Here is an 11,289-nt window from a genome sequence, read left to right as displayed (position 1 = left end):
AAAGTGGAGCAGTTTCCATTTATGTTTTTGGCAAAACATGTGCAGTGCAGCACGCAGGATTTTAGATCCCTGAACAGGAATTGAACTGATGCCCCCTATATTTTGAGTGCTGAGTCCTAACCACTGGACCGCCAGGGAAGTTCCTGGAGCTGCTTCTTGATCTTTGAGTACTAGGTGATGTGTCAAAAACTGGGTCAGAACTCAGATTCTGCTGTACTGGGTCATCTTAGACAGGGGGTGTGCTGCATATTTGCATCCTCCAGCAGTCTGAGTGCACAGATGGGTGAACTGCAGGTGCCAAGTCAACATGCATATAATTAGGCTCTTCTATGCTTTTGGTCGGAGAAGGCAATGGCACCCCACTCCAGTACTCTTGCCTGGAAAATCCCATGGATGGAGGAGCCTGGTGGGCTACAGTCCATGGGGTCGCTAAGAGCTGGACACGACTGAGTGACTTCACTTTCACTTTTCACTTTCATGCATTGGAGAAGGAAATGGCAACCCACTCCAGTGTTCTTGCCTGGAGAATCCCAGGGATGGGGGAGCCTGGTGGGCTGCCATCTATGGGGTCGCACAGAGTCGGACACGACTGAAGTGACTTAGCAATAGCAGCATGCTTTTGGTGCCTCAGTTTCCTCAACTGTAAAATAGTATCTAATACACCAAAAATGCCCTCCCCATTTTTTCCAGCTGTACATGAAAATACTTCATTGTCACATATTCACTAGACTGAGATTAAGTCTGTGGAGCTTATTAACTCCTTAAGGTAAGAGTCTTTATAAATAAATACTAGAGAGTATTACCTTGCCTTTCCTGGAAACTTCCAGCTCTTAGGAAGTCCTAGGAAGAGTTCTGACAGGACAGGATAATCATGTTACCATTGCAAATAAAGGACATATGTTGAACACAGTATATCAGATTCTGTGCTTCTCTGTGTTAATTTCTTTAATCCTCACAAGATAGGGGTGGGGACTACTATTCTCCCCATATTATAGATGGGAAAACTAAGCTCACAGAGCCTGACTAGCTACGTTTCCTAATATAACAGTTAACAAGTAGCAGAACCAAGACTTGAACTTGGCCATCTAGCCCCAGAAATTTGTCTTGTAGCTACCAAGCTAGAACGGCTCTTCAGAAAAGACTTTGACTGGAATCTTAAGCAAGCTTTGCTGTAAAGGAAATATACTGGCTCCCAGGTGACTGCTATTTATTTAGAGTTTGTCACCTTTCTCTTCACTGCTCAATTTTTTCCCCCCAAGTTTAAATTTAAGAAGAATTGCTGGGGAAATTATTCGTTTTGACAGGCACTATAAATAGCCATAGAAATTCCTTCCTGTTCGTGTATTCAGCTAATACAGGCCACTGGATTTTCAATGGGCTAAGGACAATGGGAATTATTTGGAAGCCACAATTTTTGTCCTCCAAGAGCTTTGCTGTTCATCAGAGCAACAAGAGCAAACCCCTGAATCCTGAAAGGACTTGGTGAAACAATGTGTTTTATGTCTCCAAGGGGGGAGGACACAGACACTCTGCTTTGTAGAAATTGAACTTATAATGGAGATACAAAGTCAGGGAGATGTTGTGGGGAGGGGGCAACTTGAGCCCAACCTTGTGGGGTGGATAGGACTTTGATGGGAGTGGAGGTGAAAATACAATTCCAGCCTAGTGTGTTACTGTCAGGGGTTACCCTAGAAGTTCCTGGAGCCAGACTGGTGGGGTTCAACCCCTGGTCCAATGACTTATTAGCTTCAAGTCCTGAGGAACTTCCCAATTTGACCTCTTTGAAACTCAGTTTTCTCATCCAGAAGGAGGCAGACTGAGGGAAAGAGAGAGTCCCAACAGATGAAGGGTTCCAAATAGATAAGAGGAGCATGATTTGTTTATGAGCAACCTGAAGCAGTGGGGTGACGAAGAGGGAGGGTTATTAACCTCATCCTCTAGAACTGAGGGAAGGAATGGTCATTAGAACCAGCGAGCGCAGTGTAGAGGGAGCTGCCTCTCAGGGAGCACTGCCCTTTATAAGAGGGGCGCGGCTGGATTAAAGGTTACAAAACGGAAGAGACTAGGACAATGGACGCCTCAGCCGCGTCCCTCCGACCCTCCTGCCTGGCTCCGCCCCTCTTCCCCTATTGGTTGAGCCCAACCAGGACGCCACCTCCCGCGGGAACTGGATGGGATCCCACAGGTCAGGCCCCCAGGATGCGAGTCAGTGCAGACAGGTAGATCGCGGGTGTGGAGGGCAGGACAGAAGATACCTGTCACAGAGGGAGAACACCGAAGGCAGGTAAGGGTGGCTGGTGCCATCTTGTCAACTCTGGAGAACTGTGTGCTGGGATATGATTCTGAAGGCAGTGGGACCATGGAGAGTTTTTGAGCAGAAGGGACACAGTGACAGAATAAAATCAATGCTGGGATGGAGACCGTCTGGCTGTTTTACCTCAGGCTCCCTGCCTTCCGGTGTTATACACTTTCCTTGAGGCAACCACAGCAGCTGTCAGGACCTTCCCTCCCACCCCTAAGGGCAGCAACTCCTGCCTTCAGTTTGTAGCGGGATTCCCCAAGAAAACTCTTTTTCTGGGATTGCCCCTCTCTCTCCTTTCTAACCTGTTTTAAAATCTTGCAGGTTTTAAAATCTGCCCTGATAACTGTAGCCTGGTTGGCTTTGAACTTTCTAGAAGGACAGAAAGCTGGATCTGAAGCAGCTCCTTGAACCAGAGTCTCACAGCTGTGATAGAGCCAAGTCACCAAACACTGTTTCGGAAGGAAAGGGAACGGTGCCTCATGACGGCCTGGCGCAGATCCCCTCTGATAGACACATGAGGTAATGACTCCAAATGAGCACCTTCCCACGGACAATTGGCAAAGAGACTTCGCATTGTTCTTCAGCCCATAATTCGTTTGCTGTAGAAATGACTGCGTTGGTTGTACTGCACATTTCCTCTCTGAACAATGCCTTTATTGAATCAATTTAAATATTTTTAGAAGGAAGTGCTTTGTGACAGAAGCAATCTGATGCCTAGATGTGGGCTTGAAACATGGACTTGACCCTGGAGCCTAGTCTTTAGGGCTGTTTCTCTACCCGCTGATGGCTATGTGTACGTCTGCCTTGCCACAAAGGACTTGACCGTGTCTTTTCCCCATCATTTTTTTGGGGAAGTGGCAATGGAAACCAGCAACAGGAACCTCAGGGAATGGATGGATTTGCTCCTGGCCCTTTGTGAGGGGGGCTTTGAAGATGTCGGTCTAGAGATGGCTTAAGATGACATCAGTTGGGAAGTTTCAGTTCTTCTTCCTTCCAGGTGCTAATTCCAAGCCTCTATACCCCAAACCCGGAGAAGGCAATGGCACCCCACTCCAGTACTCTTGCCTGGAAAATCCCATGGACTGAAGAGCCTGGTGGGCTGCAGTCCATGGGGTCACTAAGAGTCGGACATGACTGAGCGACTTCACTTTTCACTTTCATGCATTGGAGAAAGAAATGGCAACCCACTCCAGTGTTCTTGCCTGGAGAATCCCAGGGACGGGGAGCCGGGTGGGCTTCCGTCTATGGGGTCGCACAGAGTCGGACACGACTGAAATGACTTAGCAGTAGCATACCCCAAACCACGGGTGCTACTGCTTCCTCAGAAAAACAGTCGAACGGTAAGACATTACATTTCGTTCTAGAAAGATGTTAATTCTTGTGCCTCTCATCCAAACCGTAGGCCACTCAGAAAGCCGGCTGATTGCAAAGAGGCTTGATTTCAAGGTGGGAGGAGTAAATGAGACTCCATTTCTGATGAACACAGATGCAGTTTGCCGCTTTCAATCAATGACATTGGGTGAGAGCAGCAAAGGTCACCCCCTACCATGTGTTATAAGAAAAATCTGAGACCCCTTCATTTTCTGGTCCTCAAGGGCAGTTTTCTGCCTCTTCCTCCTGTGCCCCTTGCTTAGAGGATGACAGATGAATCTGGACTGGGCTTCAGTTTTGCTTTTGGTTGCACATAAAATAATTGCTTTAGAAACAATACCCTCATGATTAAAAAACCAGTGCAGCTAAAAATATTGAAATCAGGAAGCATCCCAAATAAAGGATTTGCCAAACACATCAGCTAGGACAAAAAATTTTGCTGGCAGAACGTAAAATAAATATCAAAAGACTAAACTAATAAGGCACTAGGAAGCACTGGAGTTCTACTGGTACCACTTGTCCAAGATGTTTATACATCTCCATGTAATTACAGATAATCATATAAACTCTTTGTTTCAGCTTGAAATCTGTTCAGGTTGACACCTTCACTTCTGTGTTGATTATTTCTTTCCCATCTTCTGATCTCCTTCTGCCTCTTTTTTTTTTTTTAAAGAATAAATTATTGTCAGAGCATGGGCTTGCAAAGCAGGGATTTGATCCTATCTAATTGTTTTTTCCCCTTTTCCTCATCTTTTTATTTCCAGCAACTCCAGATGCACCTCAGATTCTCTCAATAAATCCTTCTTATTTTATTTGTTTACCTGTTATGCTGATCTCCTCCCTTCTTCCACTCCCCCCCATCCCCCTGCCTTTCTCATTCTTTCTTATTTCCTTAACTGCATTTTGTCTGTTTTATAGGATAGTTATAAGCTATACATATTCAGGTCTGGTGGATGGCTTGTTCTGTTTCGTGGGCTAAGGCAAATACATGTCATGATATCAACTTACTCTCTTGGAAGAGAAAGTCTGGAGATCCAGTGGTTAAGACTCTGAGCTTTCACTGCAGGGAGTGCAAGTTCCATCCATGGTTGGTTCAATCCCTGGTCAGGGAACTAAGATGCAACGTGCCATGTGAAAAAAAAAAGAGAGGGAGAGAGAGAGACTTACACTGAAACCAAGACTATTCTTACTCCTTTGTCACTGCTTTTCCTAACCAACTGACCAAATGCAAGCTGGGCAACAGAAGGGGTGAACAATGGTCATGGTTGTGGTCATAATCCTATCCCTATCCCCAAGAGAGAAGCTGTACCCAGGGATTGGAAAGTTTGTGAATAGACAGAGGTGATCCATGAGAGAGATGGGAGTTTCTATACTTCTATGGTTTGAACATCTGTGTTCCCCCCAATTCACCTCCAAGTGATGGCATTAGGAGGCAGGGCCTTTGGGGAATGATTAGGTCATTAGGGTGGAGCCTTCATAATTGGGCTTAGTGCCATTGTAAGAAGAGGGCCCACCCAGGGAGCTAAGTTGTCCCTTTGGCCATGTGAGGGCTTAGGGAGAAGGTAGCTTAGCTGTCCATGAAAAATGTCCTCATCAGAATCAATCTGTTTGCATCTTGACTTTGGACTCTGCAGCCTCCAGACTGTGAGAAATAAATTTTTGCTGTTTATAAGCCACCCAGGTAATGGTATTTTTGTCACAGCAGGCTGAATGGACTGAGACAGATAGAAAGCAGTGTTTTTGAGACATGAAAGGCAGAAGCCAGATGATGCTAGGGTAGAACAGGGGGTCTGTCTCACCCATTCCTTCCTTCAGCACCTGTGTCCCCAGAATGGAGAGAGTCAAGGGCAACCACAGGCACCAGGCAGAGCTGGTCTTACTGTTGGACCTCACCCCCCTCCCCCCCGACTCATCCCTCCCTTGGATCATCACTGTTGGTCGTAGCTAGGCGTGATCCCAAGGTTCAGCAGTAGGAAGTTTTACTTTCCTGTGTCCCAGAAAGGCCGCTGGGATGTTTGAGTAACATTATTTTAGACTATTTTCCCTTCTGCAACATTTCAGTTTATTTGACGTTCTCCCTCCATTAACATCTTCAACGTTAAAACAATAGAGCATCAATTTCCATCTAGAATTTACTAGCTTCCTGCTCCCTGTGATTTCAAATTGCACCTTTTCCGATGGCTTAGTCCACAATGACCTTTCCATTTCGAACTCCTCTATGTAATACTCAAATCTCCATGAGAGTGGGCACTGCTTTTTGCTCTCTTTGAATTCCCAACATTTAGCAAAAGGCATGCCATGGCAATGGAGCTCAAGAAATACCTTCCAGCATTTACCACCTATGGATGGTGTTTAAAAAATTTTTTTTCACTTAAATATATTTTGCTTTCCAATGGGATTGTAGCTGTTAGAGAGTGTTGCCTGCATCACCACCTCAGAGTGTGCTGTTTTTTTAAAGTAGGTGCTCATTAGAGACTTGTTTCAATGATGGTGATTAAACTCCCCAAATATTTTATTGAATCCTTTCCCTGTGCCGGGCTTCCCTTGTGGCTCAGCTGGTAAAGAATCCATCTGCAATGCTGGAGACCTGGGTTTGATCCCTGGGTTGGGAAGATCCCTTGGAGGAGGGCATGGCAACCCACTCCAGTATTCTGGCCTGGAGAATTCCATGGACTGTATAGTCCATGAGGTCACAAAGAGTAGGACACGACTGAGCAATTTAACTTTCACTTCACTTTCTCTGTGCCAGAAAGTGTAGTGGGTACATAGGATGAAAGCATGAAAAAAAAAGAAAAAGAACTTTGGAAGTCATAATATTCATGGTAATAATAACAAATCTCTGGGGTCTGGCAAAGTGATGCACCTTATTTGAATAGCTGTTGATTTAATCACCACTGTGTAGACCTGATTTCATTAGATGATTGAATGGTATCACCGATGCAAGGGACATAAACTTGGGCAAACTTCGGGAGATGGTGAGGAATAGGGAAGCCTGGAGTGCTGCAGTCCATGGGTTTATTCGATTTAGCAACTGAACAACAATAAACCCAATTTCAGAAGTACTCGGGATTTATCATCTGATCACCTGACATGATTAATGCAAGGCAGGGATTGAATTAAACATCTTTGAAGTGTTCTGAGTTTTTTAGTGTTTTTAGTCAGTGAACTGCATGTATTGCTTCTCATGTAATAACTTGCACAAAGAAAAGTCGAACCAACCATCCACACAGGCTCCGTGCTGGGCACTGGGCAGAGAGAGAGGATGCATTGGATAAAATACAAAGTCTCCAGGACTCACGACTGGGACTCACACCAGCACTGCTTACCCCTCCTGTGAGGCCGATCTGCTAAGTGTAAGAAAAAAAGATAAAAACGAAGTGTTACAGGAATGATTAATTTTGACTGCAGTGATCCTGGCAGACTTCACAAACAGACTGACATTTGAGTTGGACCTTGATATTGGATTTTGACAAGCAGAGATTGCAGGAAAGACCAACTCAGACAGGTGAAGCAAGATAAACAAAAGCATGGAAATCTGAAATGTTCTGCCCTCAGTAGGCAAGGAAGTTATAAGAGTTGGTTGGGGTTGGAAGATATTTTTCAGGGTCTGTGAATGACCCAACGCAGGGGTTGCCCTGGCATTTTCAAGGTCAAATTAGGCCTCTGGTCAAGTTTTATTTGGCTCAGCACTAGGTTTTACATTTTTTTTTAAATTGCTACCAGCATTTAAAAATCAGGAAATTTCACATACACCTACAGATTTTGGTGGTGGTTTAATTGCTAAGTTGTGTCCAACTCTTGGGATCCCATGGACTGTAGCCCGCCAGTCTCCTCTGTCCATGGGATTCTCCAGGCAAGAATAATGGAGTGGGTTGCCATCCCTTCTCCAGGGGATCTTCCTGACCCAGGGATCGAATCTGGGCCTTCTGCATTGCAGGCAGATTCTTTACCGACTGTAAACAATCCAGCAATACTGTGCCTCTGGGTGACAAGTGGCTGAAATTGAGTAATGGCTGTTCCTTACAGATAGGCAAGTGGAGTTCTGCAACTTGTCACCATCTGTGGCTAACTGGTCACCATCAAATGGCACAGACAGGCAGGTGAGTTTGTACTCTCTGACCCAAAAGCTTTACTGACTGCTGTGTGCTGGGAGAGCGGGTGTCTGTTTCAGGGAGTTTGATCCAAGTGGGGGACTTAGATGCACATATGAATGGCTCTTGGGAGTTGGCAGACTCTTCAAGGAAGGAAGCGTGTTGGGAGGTCATTCCAGATGCTGCTCCGAGGAATCTTGTTTGTCTAATGAGATCCTTGGCTGACACACCTGGTGGATTTTGAAAGGAAGGGGATAATGACCCTCACAGTTTAAAAAGATCTCTTTCCATGGCAACCCACGATGCTTTTGTCAATCTGAGAGCTTGTTAGCCTTCCCGTCTCTGGTTTATCTTTCCCTGATAAGTGAGTTTTTTTTTTTTTTTTTTCCTTCTGGAATGCAGGCTGGCAGCGTGCCAACAAGAACTGGCGTTCATTTTTGGAACAAAGGAGGACATGCAGGCATGTTTTTCTCTTTCATTTCCTTTGTTCGGCACTTATGCCAATCAGGTGTTCCTACTCCTTGGACCTTCTTGAGCTAACTTTTCACTTCCCTTTGGCTCGTGGAAAAGGGCATTTTGGGTGCATTGACTGATGCCCATGCATTTGTGCTAGACTTTGGACATGAAGGCATAGGACCGCCCCTAAAAGCAAGCAGATGATGATACACACACAAAATGCAGATGTTTGTGGACTTCGCACGCGGGCAGACCTGTGAGCTCCATTTCGCAGGCCAACAGGCTGAGCCTGCTGCCCGGTCAGAGTGAGAGGTTCCTAACTGACAAAACCTCCTTTTTAGAAGAATAAAATAGAAGGTTACTGAGTCTTCGAGCTAATCTGTCTAATTAGATGCCTCTGAGCAAAATGCATAAAATTTGCATGAATTATCCTAACAGGCGAAGCATAGGACAGAGGAAGGAAAAACTACAGGAAATTTGCATTTTGATGGTAGTAGGGGAGGCCTGGAGACTATGTTCCAGAAGGTCTTTTCTGCTTTTATGTTTAGGAGCTACACTCAGGAGGAGCTGCCCTGTGCTGCATGTTGTCAGCAAAGACGGCCCCTGGCATCCTCTGCTTTGCAGGCAGCTCCTCCAAGTCTTGTCTGCGGACTGCCTTCCGGGCAGGCTGGCGTCGAGCCCAGTGGGAGGAAGCTTTCTTAAAAAGGCAGTGCCAGGGGACGGGGGTAATCCGTTTCAGTACTGGCCTTTCCCTGGCTGGAGGGACAGTTACTACATCTTGGCCTCTAGGTGGCGCTGTTGCACCTGTTGTAAGAAGCACTTTGTAGCTATATCCCTGATATGTTTAAAATGGAGGGAGAGGAGAAAAAGAATATTGAATAAAATACAGCTGCCTCTTCTTGCTGCTCTCCTGTTACCCACTTCCTAACATCACGACCCTCTCCACCTAGGCACAGCCGCTCCATGCAGCCCAAAGGACACGATATGTTGTTTAACCTCGTATGCTTTGTTTAAAGCCAGTGGTTCTTTCAGTTCCATTGCTCTGTGTGCACATAGCAAGCTCAGGGATAATTCACCGGAGAGCTAAAGTCCCCAAGATAATACTCGCCTCTCTCCGTTTTACTTCCCCCGCCCCCACCCTCTCAGTTCTCTTTGTTGCTGGGATGTTTACTGCGGTGGGAACCTGGGCTGCGGTAGAGGCCTTTCCTTGGACCCGGAAGGCAGCGCTTAATAATGGAAATCAGGGCTGAAGGGAGCAGGTGGGCAGTGATGTCACAGGGGAGATGGCAACCTGACCCAAATGGGGAAGGGACAGAGGGAAGAGAGCCCATTACTGCCTCTCCCTGTCCATTCTTCCTGGCTGTCTAGAAAACCTGTCTCCTCCTGGGCTGACAGGTTTAGGCCAAGTGTGCGAATCACATTCTGATGTCTAACTAGAGGTAGTAATGTGGAGACCCAGGGGGACGTGCTCATTCATTAACATAGCCTCTGTTTTCCTGGTGCTGTGAACTGGGCATCCTACTGACCCGTTAGGCAAAGGCTTGAGAACAGTCCTAAAGGTGTTTGCAAAAAATAAGGTGGGAATTTTGGGAGATGGGACTAATTCTCACCACATCATAGCATGTACAGTCTGCCCTCTGTATCTGTGGACTTTTCATCTGCAGATTTTATTAATACATTCGCAGGTTTTGCATCCACGAGTAAGGAGGGCCAACCACGTCCACTGTAGGTCACTGTTTTGCGTAAAGGACTTGAGCACCCGAGGATTTTGGTGTGAGCTGGGGCTTCTGGAGTCAAGCCCTTGCTCCTATGGAGGGGAGGGCTGACTGCAACGAACAAGAGGGAAAGATTGGGGGAAAAAAAGAGATAATATTTGGCAGCACTATAAAGTTTGCAAAGACGTTTTCTCTCTGATATTAATCATTTCCTTCCCTCCAAATAGCAGTGTTATCCCTACCTCACCTGGGAGGGTCTTGAGTCTATTCAGTGACTTGCTCAAGTTCACAGAGTGAAGGAACAGAGCCACTTCTTAAAACCAGGCGGCCTGCCTCCAAGTTCTACACTCTCTCCATAGCTGTTTTGTTTTTATCCGGAACATATTCTTCAGTTGGGAAGCAATAATCAAGTCTAGCCATGAACATTTGCCTTACTTGCCACCCAAGAATCAAATCGAGATATGCCTAGGGCAAAGTAATAAAAGAGGCAACGGTCTTTTTTTTTTTTAATGAAAATTCTGACTTTCTTTGACTTGAGAAGCAATAACCTTAGGGTATATTCTTTGTTGGCTTTCAATTTTGCTGTAGTTTTTTGTTTGTTTTGAATTTTAGTTTATCATTTTATCTGTTTGAGCCTTAATGGTACCCTCTGTAAAAGAGGTTGAATAAACTTTATCTAGGCCTTGGGCATCAAGGGAAAATAAATTAATGTTTTACGAGTCACTCAAGGGTCTTTGAATGAAAGATTCAAGACAAGCATTAGTTATTTTTATCATTGTTTTAATAGCAATTTATTAAGCCCAAACCTTAGGGAATCACGGAAGAATATATGATTTCCCCTGCCTGATTACATCTGTGAGTTTTGTAAAAGTTTATAATGGATGAAACGGTACTTAACAGCTTCAAAAACCAAACTGTTGTGCACCGTTAAATGGTCTTCACTCTTATTATCTTAACTAATGAATTTTGCCAGGCATCTCTGCTATAGCTGTATGATTTATAAAGATTATATTTACTTTTTCTCCTTATAAGAACCTAATGAGACCAAATTGGTTGCATGTAATCAGCCACTGGCCTTTTTCATCTCTTTGGGTTTTATTTACGAAAGCTTATTAGAGCAAACGTACTGAGTAATAGGCAGCGATCACTAGGTTTTGCCTAATGATCCCAAACAGCCGACACAGAATGCAGATAATGAAATGACAAGCTGATTAAAATGCAAAGAGAAAAGGAAATGTACTGGGGCCCCTTTCGAAAAATCCTTACCTAGGCAGAACACCCATTAACGTGTTATCAACCTGAGAACGTCTTCTCATATTGAGGCTTGCAGTGAGACTGTGACTCATGTCTCAGA

At 45.1% G+C, this 11,289-nt stretch overlaps 1 long non-coding RNA gene across 1 annotated transcript; it reads left to right on the top strand.

Moving 5' to 3' along the window:
• The first annotated feature begins 2,195 nt into the window (after positions 1 to 2,195).
• LOC123331024 lies at positions 2,196 to 9,839 on the top strand. Its single transcript, XR_006547450.2, has 4 exons — positions 2,196 to 2,284; positions 2,624 to 2,821; positions 7,700 to 7,773; positions 8,167 to 9,839. It is a non-coding gene; the product is annotated as an uncharacterized LOC123331024 (long non-coding RNA).
• Positions 9,840 to 11,289: the final 1,450 nt, after the last annotated feature.

The sequence above is a fragment of the Bubalus bubalis genome, chromosome 1 (assembly GCF_019923935.1).
Source record: "Bubalus bubalis isolate 160015118507 breed Murrah chromosome 1, NDDB_SH_1, whole genome shotgun sequence".
NCBI classification, from domain to species: domain Eukaryota; kingdom Metazoa; phylum Chordata; class Mammalia; order Artiodactyla; family Bovidae; genus Bubalus; species Bubalus bubalis.
The sequence above is the reverse complement of the archived record's forward strand: the minus strand, read 5'-3'. Positions and strand labels throughout refer to the sequence as shown.